The sequence below is a fragment of the Pan troglodytes genome, chromosome 4 (assembly GCF_028858775.2).
Source record: "Pan troglodytes isolate AG18354 chromosome 4, NHGRI_mPanTro3-v2.0_pri, whole genome shotgun sequence".
Lineage (NCBI taxonomy): Eukaryota > Metazoa > Chordata > Mammalia > Primates > Hominidae > Pan > Pan troglodytes.
In genome coordinates, this window is record NC_072402.2 from 38,917,994 (window position 1) to 38,931,410 (window position 13,417).

The 13,417-nt window shown below is 39.1% G+C and overlaps 1 pseudogene; it reads right to left on the reverse strand.

The window, feature by feature from the left end:
• The window catches only part of LOC107974697 (high mobility group protein B1-like), a 66,083-nt pseudogene that overhangs the window by 27,978 nt on the left and 24,688 nt on the right, over nt 1-13,417 (reverse strand).

Genomic DNA, 13,417 nt, shown 5'->3' on the forward strand with positions numbered 1-13,417 from the left:
AGTGGCACGATCTCTGCTCACTGCAAGCTCCACCTCCTGGGTTCACGCCATTCTCCTGCCTCAGCCTCCCAAGTAGCTGAGACTACAGGCGCCTGCACCACGCCCAGCTAATTTTTTGTATTTTTAGTAGAGACGGGGTTTCACCATGTTAGCCAGGATGGTCTCAATCTCCTGACCTCGTGATCCGCCCGCCTCAGCCTCCCAAAGTGCTGGGATTACAGGCGTGAGCCACCGCGCCAGGCCATGAACATTCTTAAACAAGTCTGTTTATATACAGATATTTTCATTTCTGCTGGGCAAATATCTAGGAATGAAATTGCTGGGTCATAGAAGGTGTGTGTTTAGTTTTTTAAGAAAGTGCCAGACCTTTCCAAAGTTGTACCAATTTACACCCCTACCAACAATTGATGAGAGCTCTGACTGTTCCACACCCTCACCAACATTTGTTGCTGCAGTCTTTTTAATGTAGCCATTCTAATAGGCATCTAGTAGGTATCTCGTGGTGGTTTTCATTTGAATTCTGGTGACTAGTAACACTGAGACCTATCATGTGCTTGTTGGTCCTTCCTCTGTTGACAGCGCATGCTTGCAGTGGCTTTTCTTCCTCCCCTGCTTTACTCTCATTCCTTACTCCTGATCCCTAGTATCATTTTGCAAATAAACTACCTGTCTATGAGTTTTTGTTTTGGCTTAAGTTTAGGCATATCCAGGCTAAGATATATAGAAGCAGCTGGGTGAGCAAAGAAGGTATAACCCCACCCCTAACCTCATCCCCACCCGTGTGAAAAGGGCAAAGAGGATGCTTCTCTATTCTGGTGAAATTTCGCCCCTTATCGGTTAATAGGTGTGCTTCCACACAATGTCTGTGGAAGGGATCCAGAAAACTGCACCTCTGGCTGGGAATATTCTACACTGACCACATGCAGATACATTTTTATATCCTTTACCATAAAAAAGAATCTTATGTCATTTAACTCCCTATTGTCATTGCAGTAAGAATCACTAAGATGGTCATTCACACCAAGTTCAAACATAAAGGGCACTGATCTGAGAAATAAGCAGAGAAATGGCTTAGAAAGAAAAATTACTCCTTCATACCTCACGGGTTTCATACAAGACCTAGGCTGGCCTCCATGTGGTGGGCACCATCTTTCCCTCCTCACCCAGAGTACTCTGAAGCACCTCATGACTCTCCAGCATCCAGGCCCAGGAGGATGAGGCTGAGAGAGAAGCTCCCCTCCTTCCACTTTCTCCTTCAGCCTGTCCTGTCCTCATGTTCGGCACCAGGATCTGTGTTTTCCTGCAACAACAACAACAACAATAAAACTTAAAATTTAGATGCTTCTAAACTTAGATACAAAACCAAAACCTTAGGCTAGGCATGGTGGCTCACGCCAGTAATACCAGCACTTTGGGAGGCTGAGGCAGGAGGATCACTTTAGATCAGGAGTTTGAGACCAGCCTGGCCAACATGGTGAAACCCCATCTCTACTAAAAATAAAACAAATTTTTAAAAAATTAGCCGGGTATGGTAGTGCATGCCTGTAATCCCAGCTACTCAGGAGGCTGAGGCAGAAGAATTGCTTGAACCCGGGAGGTGGAGCTTTCAGTGAGCCGAGATTGCACCACTGCACTCCAGCCTGGGGGACAGAGCGAAACTCCATCTCAAAAAACAACCACCACCACCAAAAAAAACAAAAAACAAAAAGAACTACCACCTTAAAAAGATGCATTGCATTCACATTCAATAATGTGAATACACAGGCATTCAATAACTATTGGTTGAAAAAAAATGAATGTATAAATGAATGGATGCATATTTCAATCGCAGTACAAGACAGTATGTGATTTATATGACTCCATTGCTCTTCCTGCTCTCAGGTCACCTTTTCTTACTTCCTGCCTCTGGCTCTGTCCACCCCTTTTGGCTGCTGGCTTCTGAATAAACATCTTCCAGATCATCACCAGCCTCGCTGTCTGGTATATAGTAAACAAGGATCTCCGGAACTGGTGGACCCAGGTTTCCTGCCAGCACACAAAAGATTCCTAACCGTATTCCTCCCCCTAAACACCTCTCCACTCCTTACCCTGTCCCCCAGCACCCAGGAACCATACTATCAGGCAAGTGGTTGGGGTGACAGTGAGACCCTGTCCTCATGGTAAAGGTAAAGATGGTGTCCTATCCAAGTACCAGGCATTGTCAGTCTCAATCAGCGAGTTCACATAAAACCTAGGTTCCCTGTTTGTGTGACTTCCTCATCCTGAACATGACTGAATGCCAGGGGAAGCACACTTCTTCTCTCCGATTGAAAAAAAATGCGTATATATAACAGAAACATCCATGAAAGGAAGCCTTTCTGTTTAATGTGGCTCTTGTTACCATTTCCAGAGACAGAGCGCTTGCCCTGAAAAACAGACTACCAGAACTTTTTGGCCCCTCTGCTCTCATTCCAACCTCTACCCGCCCCTTAGCAAGGCCTAGAGGGTTCAAAGGCAAACAATCTAGATGAAAGGTGATTTCTATAAGAGCTCAGAATCGTGAAAGAACTAAAGGGAATGGGGTATGTGCCCCAAGCAGGGAAAGCTGAACCAAAGGCCAGAGGCAGAAATGAGCCAGGTGGAAACCGCGTGTAGAAGTAAAGCTGGACTGGCTGAGAGCCTGGGGGGAAAGGGCACTTACTCTGGCAGTGGTGGTGAGAGGAGAAATGCTTTTCTCAGGATTGTGATGGGGGAATTGAAGAGGGTTGGAGTGTCGGATACGTTACCTAGAGAAGAGTTCCATAAAGAAACACAAACAGTACAACTTTGAGGGTTTGCTCATGTTTGCATGTGACCTTGTTTATGTGGAAGATTAATACTATGCTCTTTTTTTCACTAGTATTTAGTAAAATCCTATTACTTTCTTAGTTTCTGTTTCTGGAAAAATTGGGCTGTACAGGCTTACATTTGCTCTCAACTTGGAACTTTTAAGGAATATCAATTTTACTTTACAATATAGAGGCAGGTGAAAATTTCTAACAGTTTTAAGTTTGTTGTCTCTATTAAAACTGTGTCCTTAGAAATATAATTTGAGAGGCTGGGCGTGGTGGCTTACGCCTGTAATCCCAGCACTTTGGGAGGTCAAGGCGGGCGCATCACTTGAGGTCAGGAGTTCAAGACCAGACTGGACGACATGGTGAAACTCCATCTCTTTTGTATTTCTGTAAAAATACAAGAGTTAGCCGGGTGTGGTGGCACATGCTGGTAATTCCAGCTACTCGGGAGGCTGAGGCAGGAGAATTGTTTGAACCCGGGAGGTGGAGGTTGCGGTGAGCCGAGATTGTGCCACTGCACTCCAGCCTGGGTGAAAGAGTGAGACTCTGTCTCAAAAAAAAAAAAAAAAAAAAAAAAAAAAAAAAAATATATATATATATATATATATATATATATATATATATATATATACACATATAGAAGAACTTGGTCTTCTCAGACTCCGAAGACTTTGGAAACTGCTGTCTTCCTGGAAACAAAACCTATGAAAATCTGTGTCTTTGATTGTCTTACTTGGTAATTTGCCCAGGGAACAAGTTCATCATTGCTGTATCTCTTTTTCTAAATAGCACAAGTTCTTGTGAGACCGTTCTATCGAATTAGAAGGGTATTATTGGCATATTTGTCTTCCTTTATATGCATTACAGTAAAATAAAAGCATGTCACTCTGCTAGGTTTCTTATTTTTCACTCTGCCCATAAACCTTCTTGAATGAAATTGTTCACCTTAATGAGAGATTATGGAATCATTAAGTTCTCAGATGGATACAATAGGCATTATCCCAAAGCTAAGAGAACAGGACACAATACTGTACCTCCAGCGTCAACAGGGTGGTTGCTGTTGTCTTGTTTTGCTTTCAAATGTTAACAATGGCAACGGCCGACTCGTGGCTGTCACTTTTTCCCATGTTCCTTCTGCTGTGCCACCACCCCTTCACTCCCTCCATTTCTAATTCCACAAAGTAGATCATCCTCAGGTCCTTCAGGTTCTTTCTTTTACCTATTTGTGTATTTATTAAGCAAACGTTCAGAAAGTACCCACCATAAGTGATGTACTTCTACTCCCAGACTTTCTCATCTGAAAACTCCTATTCACTCTTTTCCTCAAACTTCCTTCTTATCAGCTTTTTCAATTGTGTCAAGTCCTTCAAGGCCTGGACCATATGTCCCCTCTGCCTTATATTCCTTTCTATTCTCCATCAGAAAGATGAAATGTTTCTTTATATTCCTAGTATGCTTTGTAGGGACCTCTGTTCTAGAAAATAACACACATTTATTCATCCATTGCAGTGGATTCCACACGTATTTATTAAGGCATTCTCCTAGGTCCCAAGAAGATAAAAAGAATAAGAAGATATAGTCCATTCCTCTCACTCCAGTTAAAGAAATGGGGGTAAACTAATATTCAAACAAATAATAGACACAGAATGATAATCATCAAATAAAACACAAAGATATGTTTTCCCATGTTTTTCACCCTCTTTCTCTTTATCACTACTTTGGAAGCTTTTTGAAAGCAGACATGGGGTATATTTCACATCCCTGCATCTGGCACATTTGGCCAATAAGGTGTCAGCAGGTATTTACTGAATGGCAGAATGAACAACTATTTTTTTTCTTTATATAATTGTTAAATATACTAGAGACTCTGAGACAATTTTAATGTTATTTAAGAGACTAAAAAACTTTAATGAGTTAAGTGCCTCTTCATTATTGCAATTCAGATTGTCTCTCAGGAAACTCAAACACAAGTAGTTAGTTACCTGTGCTTAAATGGTACCATTGTTGGTTATCAACTTGCATTTTAAAGCAATAAGTTAACAAAATTGCATTATGTTTATTGTTGTCATCAAAATATAACTGGCAACATTAATCTTCTAGAATTTAATTTCACTTGGATTTTATTTTTTTAACTTTCCTCTCGTCTATTATAGATTTTAAAATGTTTAAATCTTTTTTTTAATATACTTTCAGTTCTAGCGTACATGTGCACAACGTGCAGGTTTGTTACATAGGTATACATGTGCCATGTTGATATGCTGCACCCATCAACTCATAATTTACATGAGGTATATCTCCTAATGCTATCCCTCCCCCACCCCCCCAACCCCTCAACAGGCCCTGGTGTGTGATGTTCCCTGCCCTGTGTCCATGTGTTTTCATTGTTCAACTCCCACCTATGAGTGAGAACATGCGGTGTTTGGTTTTCTGTCCTTGTGATAGTTTGCTGAGAATGATGGTTTCCAGCTTCATCCATGTCCCTGCAAAGGACATGAACTCATCCTTTTTTATGGCTGCATAGTATTCCATGGTGTATATGTGCCACATTTTCTTAATCCAATCTATCATTGATGGACATCGGGGTTGGTTCCAAGTCTTTGCTATTGTGAATAGTGCTGCAATAAACATATGTGTGCATGTGTCTTCATAGTAGCATGATTTATAATCCTTTGGGTATATACCCAGTAATGGAATTGCTGGGTCAAATGGTATTTCTAGTTCTAGATCCTTAAGGAATCACCACACTGTCTTCCACAATGGTTGAACTAATTTACACTCCCACCAACAGTGTAAAAGCATTCCTATTTCTCCACATCCTCTCCAGCATCTGTTGTTTCCTGACTTTTTAATGACCGCCATTCTAACTGGTGTGATGGTATCTCACTATGGTTTTGATTTGCATTTATCTGATGACCACTGATGATGAGCGTTTTTTCATGTGTCTGTTGGCTGCATAAATGTCTTCTTTTGAGAAGTGTCTGTTCATATCCTTTGCCCATTTTTTGATGGGGTTCTTTGTTTTTCTCTTATAAATTTGTTTAAGTTCTTTGTAGATTCTGGATATTAGCCCTTTGGCAGATGGGTAGATTGCAAAAATTTTTTCCCATTCTGTAGGTTGCTTGTTCACTCTAATGATAGTTTCTTTTGCTGTGCAGAAGCTCTTTAGTTTAATTAGATTCCATTTGTCTATTTTGGCTTTTGTTGCCATTGCTTTTGGTGTTGTAGTCATGAAGTCTTTGCCCATGCCTACGTCCTAAATGGTATTGCCTAGGTTTTCTTCTAGGGTTTTTATGGTTTTAGGTCTTATATTAAGTCGTTAATCCATCTTGAGTTAATTTTTGTATACAGTGTAAGGAAGGGATCCAGTTTCACCTTTCTACATAAGGCTAGCCAGTTTTCCCAGCACCATTTATTAAACAGGGAATCCTTTCCCCATTGCTTGTTTTTGTCAGGTTTGTCAAAGGTCAGATGGTTGTAGATGTGTGGTGTTACTTCTGAGGCCTCTGTTCTGTTCCATTGGTCTATATATCTGTTTTGGTACCAGTACCATGCTCTTTTGGTTACTGTAGCCTTGTAGTATAGTCAGGTAGCATGATGCCTCCAGGTTTGTTCTTTTTGCTTAGGATTGTCTTGGCAATGCAGGCTCTTTTTTGGTTCCATATGAACTTTAAAGTAGTTTTTTCCAATTCTGTGAAGAAAGTCAGTGGTGGTTTGATGGGGATAGCATTGAATCTATAAATTACCTTGGGCAGTATGGCCATTTTCATGATATTGATTCTTCCTATCCATGAGCATTGAATATTCTTCCATTTGTTTGTGTCCTCTTTTATTTCATTGAGCAGTGGTTTGTAGTTCTCCTTGAAGAAGTCCGTCACATCCTTTTTAAGTTGGATTCCTAGGTATTTTATTCTCTTTGAAGCAATCGTGAATGGGAGGGCACTGATGATTTGGCTCTCTGTTTGTCTATTATTGGTGTATAGGAATGCTTGTGATTTTTGCATATTGATTTTGTATCCTGAGACTTTGCTGAAGTTGCTTATCAGCTTAAGGAGATTTTGGGCTGAGATGATGGGGCTTTCTAAATATACAATCATGTCATCTGCAAACAGGGACAATTTGACTTCCTCTTTTCCAGTTGAATACACTTTATTTCTTCCTCTTGCCTGATTGCCTTAGCCAGAACTTCCAAGACTATGTTGAATAGAAGTAGTGAGAGAGGGCATCCTTGTCTTGGTTTCAAAGAGAATGCTTCCAGTTTTTGCCCGTTCAGTATGATATTGGCTGTAGGTTTGTCACAAATAGCTCTTATTATTTTGAGATAGGTCAGAATGAACAACTGTTAAGTGGAGAAATAGAACAAAATAACTAGGTGCCCAGACAGACTTTCAACGAGATAATGGAAAGAGAAAACCAGTCTGCAATGTGTTTGTAAAAATGATGTCAAAAAGATTTGCTTAGCCACTCTTCAATCACAGTAAAATGTCTCTTGGTAATCAGATAATGTCCAAATGCTAAGATATTTTGTCTTTCACTTCCCATTTTAACAGAGCATTATTTAATTTTGGATCAACTATTATGCACCTCTTTTTGTACATTTTAAGGTGAGTATCACACTGAAGGTTAGATTGTAAACCTGTGCTGTCCAGTACAGTAGCCACTAGCCACTAAGCACTGGAAATGAGCCTACTTCCAATTATGATTCATTGTAAATATAAAATATGTGCTGGGTTTCAAATATTTGGTACAGAAAAATGTGAAGTATCATTTTTATATTGATAGCATGTTGAAATTATACTATTTTAACATATTACATTAAACAACATATAATTTAATTTTTTTTTAAATGGAAGTAATCAGTAAGTAGGAATGGGTGCAAAAGATTTACAGGAGATGAACAATCTGAACAGAGTCTCGAAGGATGAGTAGGATTTAGCTGGGTGGGAGAAAAGAGAAATAGCCTATTAGAGAGGACCCAGTCTGCAGACCTGAATTCCTTCCAATGACTCTCTTCTTAGCTGAAATTAACTTTTACTGTAGCATTGAAAAGATTAGGGACACTGCAATCAGGAGATTTACACTTAAAAACCTTTCACCATTGAATAGTTTTGGACAAATCACTTAATAAATTGGGACTCCAATCATCATCTAAAAACAGGTATCAGAAAAATTCTACCTCACATGGATGTGGTCATACTTAAATCAGATAATATGTTAAAGAGCTTGTTGTAAAGCACCTTGAAATATACAATTCTCCCCTCTTCTCCAGTATTTCAGTATTGGCATGTCTTCCCAGTAATTTATTTCATAAGACCTGCTTTTTCCCTCAATTGCTTTCTGCAGTCAGGGAGCCCTGTGTATGTAAACACAGTTTCATGTACTTGAAAATACCTCACCTCCATTTTGAATATGGATATCTTCCACAGATATCAGACTTTTCTAATTGACTTTTGGGGGCCATGGTATAGAGAAAATCATCCTGATTTTTCTGCCCAATGAATGGCAGCACCATCCATCCAGCCGAGTAAGCTAATACCTAGCAGTTATATTTGGATCTCTCCCTCAATTTGTGAATAATCCCCAATCTGTGAATGAGCCCCATCTTCCTAAATACCTCTCATTTCTATTGCTGCCATCCAAGTCTAAGCTGTCATCTTCACCTGAACTATTGCCATAACTTCCTAGATGCAATTATATCATTGACTTTTACCCATCTCTCCACAAGCCATTCTTCATTCTGCAACCAAAGTGATTTTTTGACATTAGGGGAAAACATTGTTTCGTAGCATTAAGTACAATGTTACCCGTAAATATTTTGTAGATGCCCTTTCTCAAGTTGAGTCCTCTTCTATTCAAGATTGATTGTAACATTTTATCATGAAGGGGTGTTGAATTTTGCCAAATTCTTTCGATATGGTGAATTGCAGGAACCCTGCCTGATATCTAACTACTAAAGGAAACTGGCTGAATAGCAGATAGGTTTGGAAGGATAGGGGGAAATGGTATAGTCTGAAATAACTGGATGCATCAATGGCCTAGTGGAAGGGGATCAGCTAGAGGCCATGCGGTAGTCTTTCTGGTTCCATGATTCAAAGGCAATTGGGTACATACTGCATTACTTGAAACTGCTGACTTCATCGCAGTCTGTGGTTGACAACTGGGACCTTTTCTCCAACTCTCAGAGCAGCATCATGGAATTCCTCTAGAAAGCTGCAGCTTGTATCTATTTGCTCTGCCTTGCTGTCCTGTGATATACAGCAATTATGATATCTCCAACATGAAATTGGGGATGCAGATTACCCACTATTCACTGGCAGCCCTTGTAATTAGCTATTAAGCTTCAGCTGCCAAACCTCCAGTGCAAATCTATTCAGAGGATAATTAATTAAACTTGACTTTCTCATTAGAAACCCATAGTTTTCCTAACCTTTCATTCAGGCCATGGATTCCATGTGATGAATGTCACCTTATAATTTGTCATATCAGTCATATCTATCTCACAGTACTTGATGCAACTTAAAATGACATCTCCTGATTTTGCAGAATGACAAGTTTGGAGGAAAAAAAAGCGCTGGCCATTTAATAATTAAAGATATTGTGAGGCCGGACACGGTGGCTCACACCTGTAATCCCAGCAATTTGGGGAGGCAGATTACTTGAGGTCAGGAGTTCAAGACCAGCCTGGTCAACACGGTAAAACTCCATATCTACTTAAAACAAAAACAAAAACAAAACTTACTGGGGCATGGTGGTGCATGCTTGTAATCCCAGCTATTTGGGAGGCTGAGGTAGGAGGATCACTTGAACCCAGGAGGCGGAGGTTGCAGTGAGTCAAGATCACTCCACTGCACTCCAGCCTGGATGACAGAGTGAGACTCCGTCTCAAAAAAAAAAAAAAAAAACTGAAATACAAAGGCAGTAAAATATGTTTTAGTGATTCATTTCTATTGTATCAGCTTTGAATCATTTTAAAATCCTCACTCTCTTGGCCATTCTTCTATATGAATGGTGCTCAGACTTCAGAATGCATGATACTAATCATCATGTAAACATGTTTATGGCAGATTCCTGGGCCCTGCCTTTAGATTCACTAGCTTTGGAAGCATTCCATGATTCTGATGCAGTTGATCCATGAACACAGAGCTCTCACCTCTGGTGTTGTACCTGGCTTTGCCAGCAACAGGACAACATTGGGCATGGGTCTCTCTCTCTGCTGTCTGAGCACACCGAAAATTCCCAGGTAGAGATGGGCTTGAGCTGAAGGGCAGATATAGCATTGGTTAGCCACCACTGCAGTCTGCCCTCTGCAATTTAACTTAATAAAGATCCCATAGCCTTGGGAATGAGGTATAAGGTCACAGCCAGTGACAGTAAGCCCAATTCAAACAGCTGAGGACAAGACTCTCGAATTTTACTTTAGAACATTTTTAAATATTTAACTGTCTTGCTGTCCTTCTGCCCCATTGGTCAAAGTTTCCAGAGCCTCTTCTTTGTTCATTAATACAAACAACAAAAACAAGAGTAATAATAACCCTTTATATTTCATAGTGGGATAACAGACTCATTGAATTTCAGGACCAGAAGAAATCAAGATTGTCTCATTCAACCCCAAGGGATAGAAAGCAGATAATGTGGTGACAGGGCAGAGTCCTGACTCTCAGTGCAGGGTTTTCTGATAGAACTTTGCAAAATCATTTCATGGCTATGCATCATTAATCTGTCTGTTTTATCTGTGCCTTTGCCTCAGAACAAAACTCAAAATAGTCCCTAGAAGACAAATAATCAGAGGCAACCAACCAAACCCCACTCTATCTGACTTGTAGGATGGTCAGTGGGCTGACAATTGCCTGGGGCTGGACCTGCACAGGCTCCATCTTACCAATGGCAGAAGCAACATACCAACCCCTGGAGCAAATGTGTCTTCTCTATACTAAAATTATTGTCACAAATAATCATGAACTGAAATGAATCATAACAATAACCAAAAAAGCAATGCTGACAACAAAAATTATCTTTTGTTGAATGTGGTGCAGATAAATATTTTTTACTTTACAAAAAGTAAAAAATAAAAAATAAGATATTATAGCACAAATATGCAAAAATGACTATTGATATTTTTTCATTGCATTTATATATATGTATATTTTGAGACAGAGTCTCGCTTTGTTGCCCAGGCTGAAGTGCAGTGGCGCAATCTCGGCTCACTGCAACCTCCACCTCCAGAGTTTAAGTGATTCTCATGCCTAGACCTCCTAAATACTGGGACTAGAGGCGCGCGCCACCATGCCCGGCTGATTTTTGTATTTTTAATAGAAATGGGGTTTCGCCATGTTGCCCAGGCTGGTCTCAAATCCTGGCCTTAAGTGATCTGCCTGCTTCGGCCTTCCAAAGAGCTGGGATTAAGGGCATGAGCCACGTGCCTGGCCTGCATTAATATATTTTTAAAGGGAAAAAACCTTAGACCTATATAATGGCCTGTCAAAGAAATGAACAGTGTTACAATTAAATAATAAATAACAAGAATAGAATTTAAAATGAATGTCAATTTTAAGAATATCACTCAAAATATTTCACATATGAATAAAAATTTGCCCTTACCAAACAAAAATATTATACCTCACAGTTTCACTGTTTTAAATTCTAAACACAAAACCAAAAACTCCAAGGAATCATATAGATGATAGAATTGAAGCAAGTGAGGTTCTGTTTCTTCATCTTTGCAATCCCAGTGCTATAACTGTTTCTTTGGACTCTGCAGTGTAAATGCAGGAATATATGCATCCCAGGAGTTGGAGGCACAAACTACCCCTGAAGGAAGCTAGAATGACTGCGATCTGTTACAAATTCTTCTCCAAAGAAAGCATGCTGCTGGGTCAGTGTATGGGGTAGTGGTGGGAGGGGGAGGGGAATAAGAATTCCCTGTATAATTGGGAATTCTCTTAATTAACTTCCATATAGAATACAATTACCAAAGGATAATTGATACAAATATGTAAATTTGAAGGTTAGATATATATTAATCAAAGTCAGAAGTAATTTCAGCAATTATTTGGAACTCAGACCAGCAAAAGATATTTTAGGAGTGATAAGTATTTTATCATTGGCTTTGTTTAGAATTGCCAGACCATGATAATAATTAAAAGCAGACTACGTTTTAGGACAACTACAAAGAGCCTATAGCTAACTATCATACTTAACAGGGAAAGATTGAATACCTCTCCCTAAGATGGTGAACAGGCAGGGATACCCTCTCTCATCAGTTCTATTCGATATTGTACTAGAAGTTCTAACCATTGCAAAAAAGGCATGAAAAATAAAGAAAAGGCACAGATATTAGACAAAAAAAAAATAAAACTATCTTTTTCACACATAACATTTTTATGTTGGAAAATCCTAAGGAATCTACGGAGGAGAAAAAGCTACTAGAATGAAAAAGTTGAATTTAGCAAGGTCATATGATACAAGGTGAATGTATAAACTCAATTATATTACTATATACCAGCAATGGACATTTGAAAAATAAAATAAGATAGACTGGATTAAGAAAATGTGGCACATATACACCAAGGAATACTATGCAGCCATAAAAAAGGATGAGTTCATGTCCTTTGTAGGGACATGGATGAAGCTGGAAACCATCATTCTCAGCAAACTATCGCAAGGACAGAAAACCAAACACTGCATGTTCTCACTCATAGGTAGGAACTGAACAATGAGAACACTTGGACATAGGAAGGGGAATATCACACACTGGGGGCTGTCGTAGGGTAGGGGGAGAGGGGAGGGATAGCATTAGGAGATATACCTAATGTAAATGACGACTTAATGGGTGCAGCACACCAACATGGCACATGTATACATATGTAACAAACCTGCACGTTGTGCACATGTACCCTAGAACTTAAAGTATAATAATTAAAATAAATAAATAAAAAATAAAATAAAATAAAAAATACAATTTCATTTACAATGCCGTCAAAAAATATGACATAGTTTGGGGTAAATATAACAAAATTTATGTAAGATCTGTACACTGAAAACTATAAAACATTGCTAAAAATTAAATAAGACCTAAATAAATGGAGGTACAAATCATGTTCATGGATCTGAAGATTCAGTATTGTTAAGATGGAGATTCTCCCCAAATTGGCTCACAGATTGAACATAATCCCTGTCAAAAATCCAGCAGATTTTTAAAAAAAACTTGACAAGCTGATTCTAAACTCTATATAGAAATTAAAATGATTTAGATAACCAAAGCAATTTTAATACTTTCTATAAAACTATAGCAATCAAGATGTGATAATGGCAAAAAGATAGATATGCGATCAATGTGGCAGAGACAGTCCAGAAATAGACCCACACATGTATGGTCAAGTGATTTTTGTGCCAAGCCATTTCAATGGGGGAAAAGGGGTGCTTCAGCAAATGGTGCTAGGACATTCATTGCAAAAGATATAAGTATTGGCCCTTGCCTCACACCATACTCAACAATGAACTCAAATTATATAATAGACAACATGTAAAAGTAAAAACTATAAAACTCCTAGAAGAAAACCTAGGAGAAAATCTTGGCAACTTTAGTGTAGGCAAATATTTATTGAATA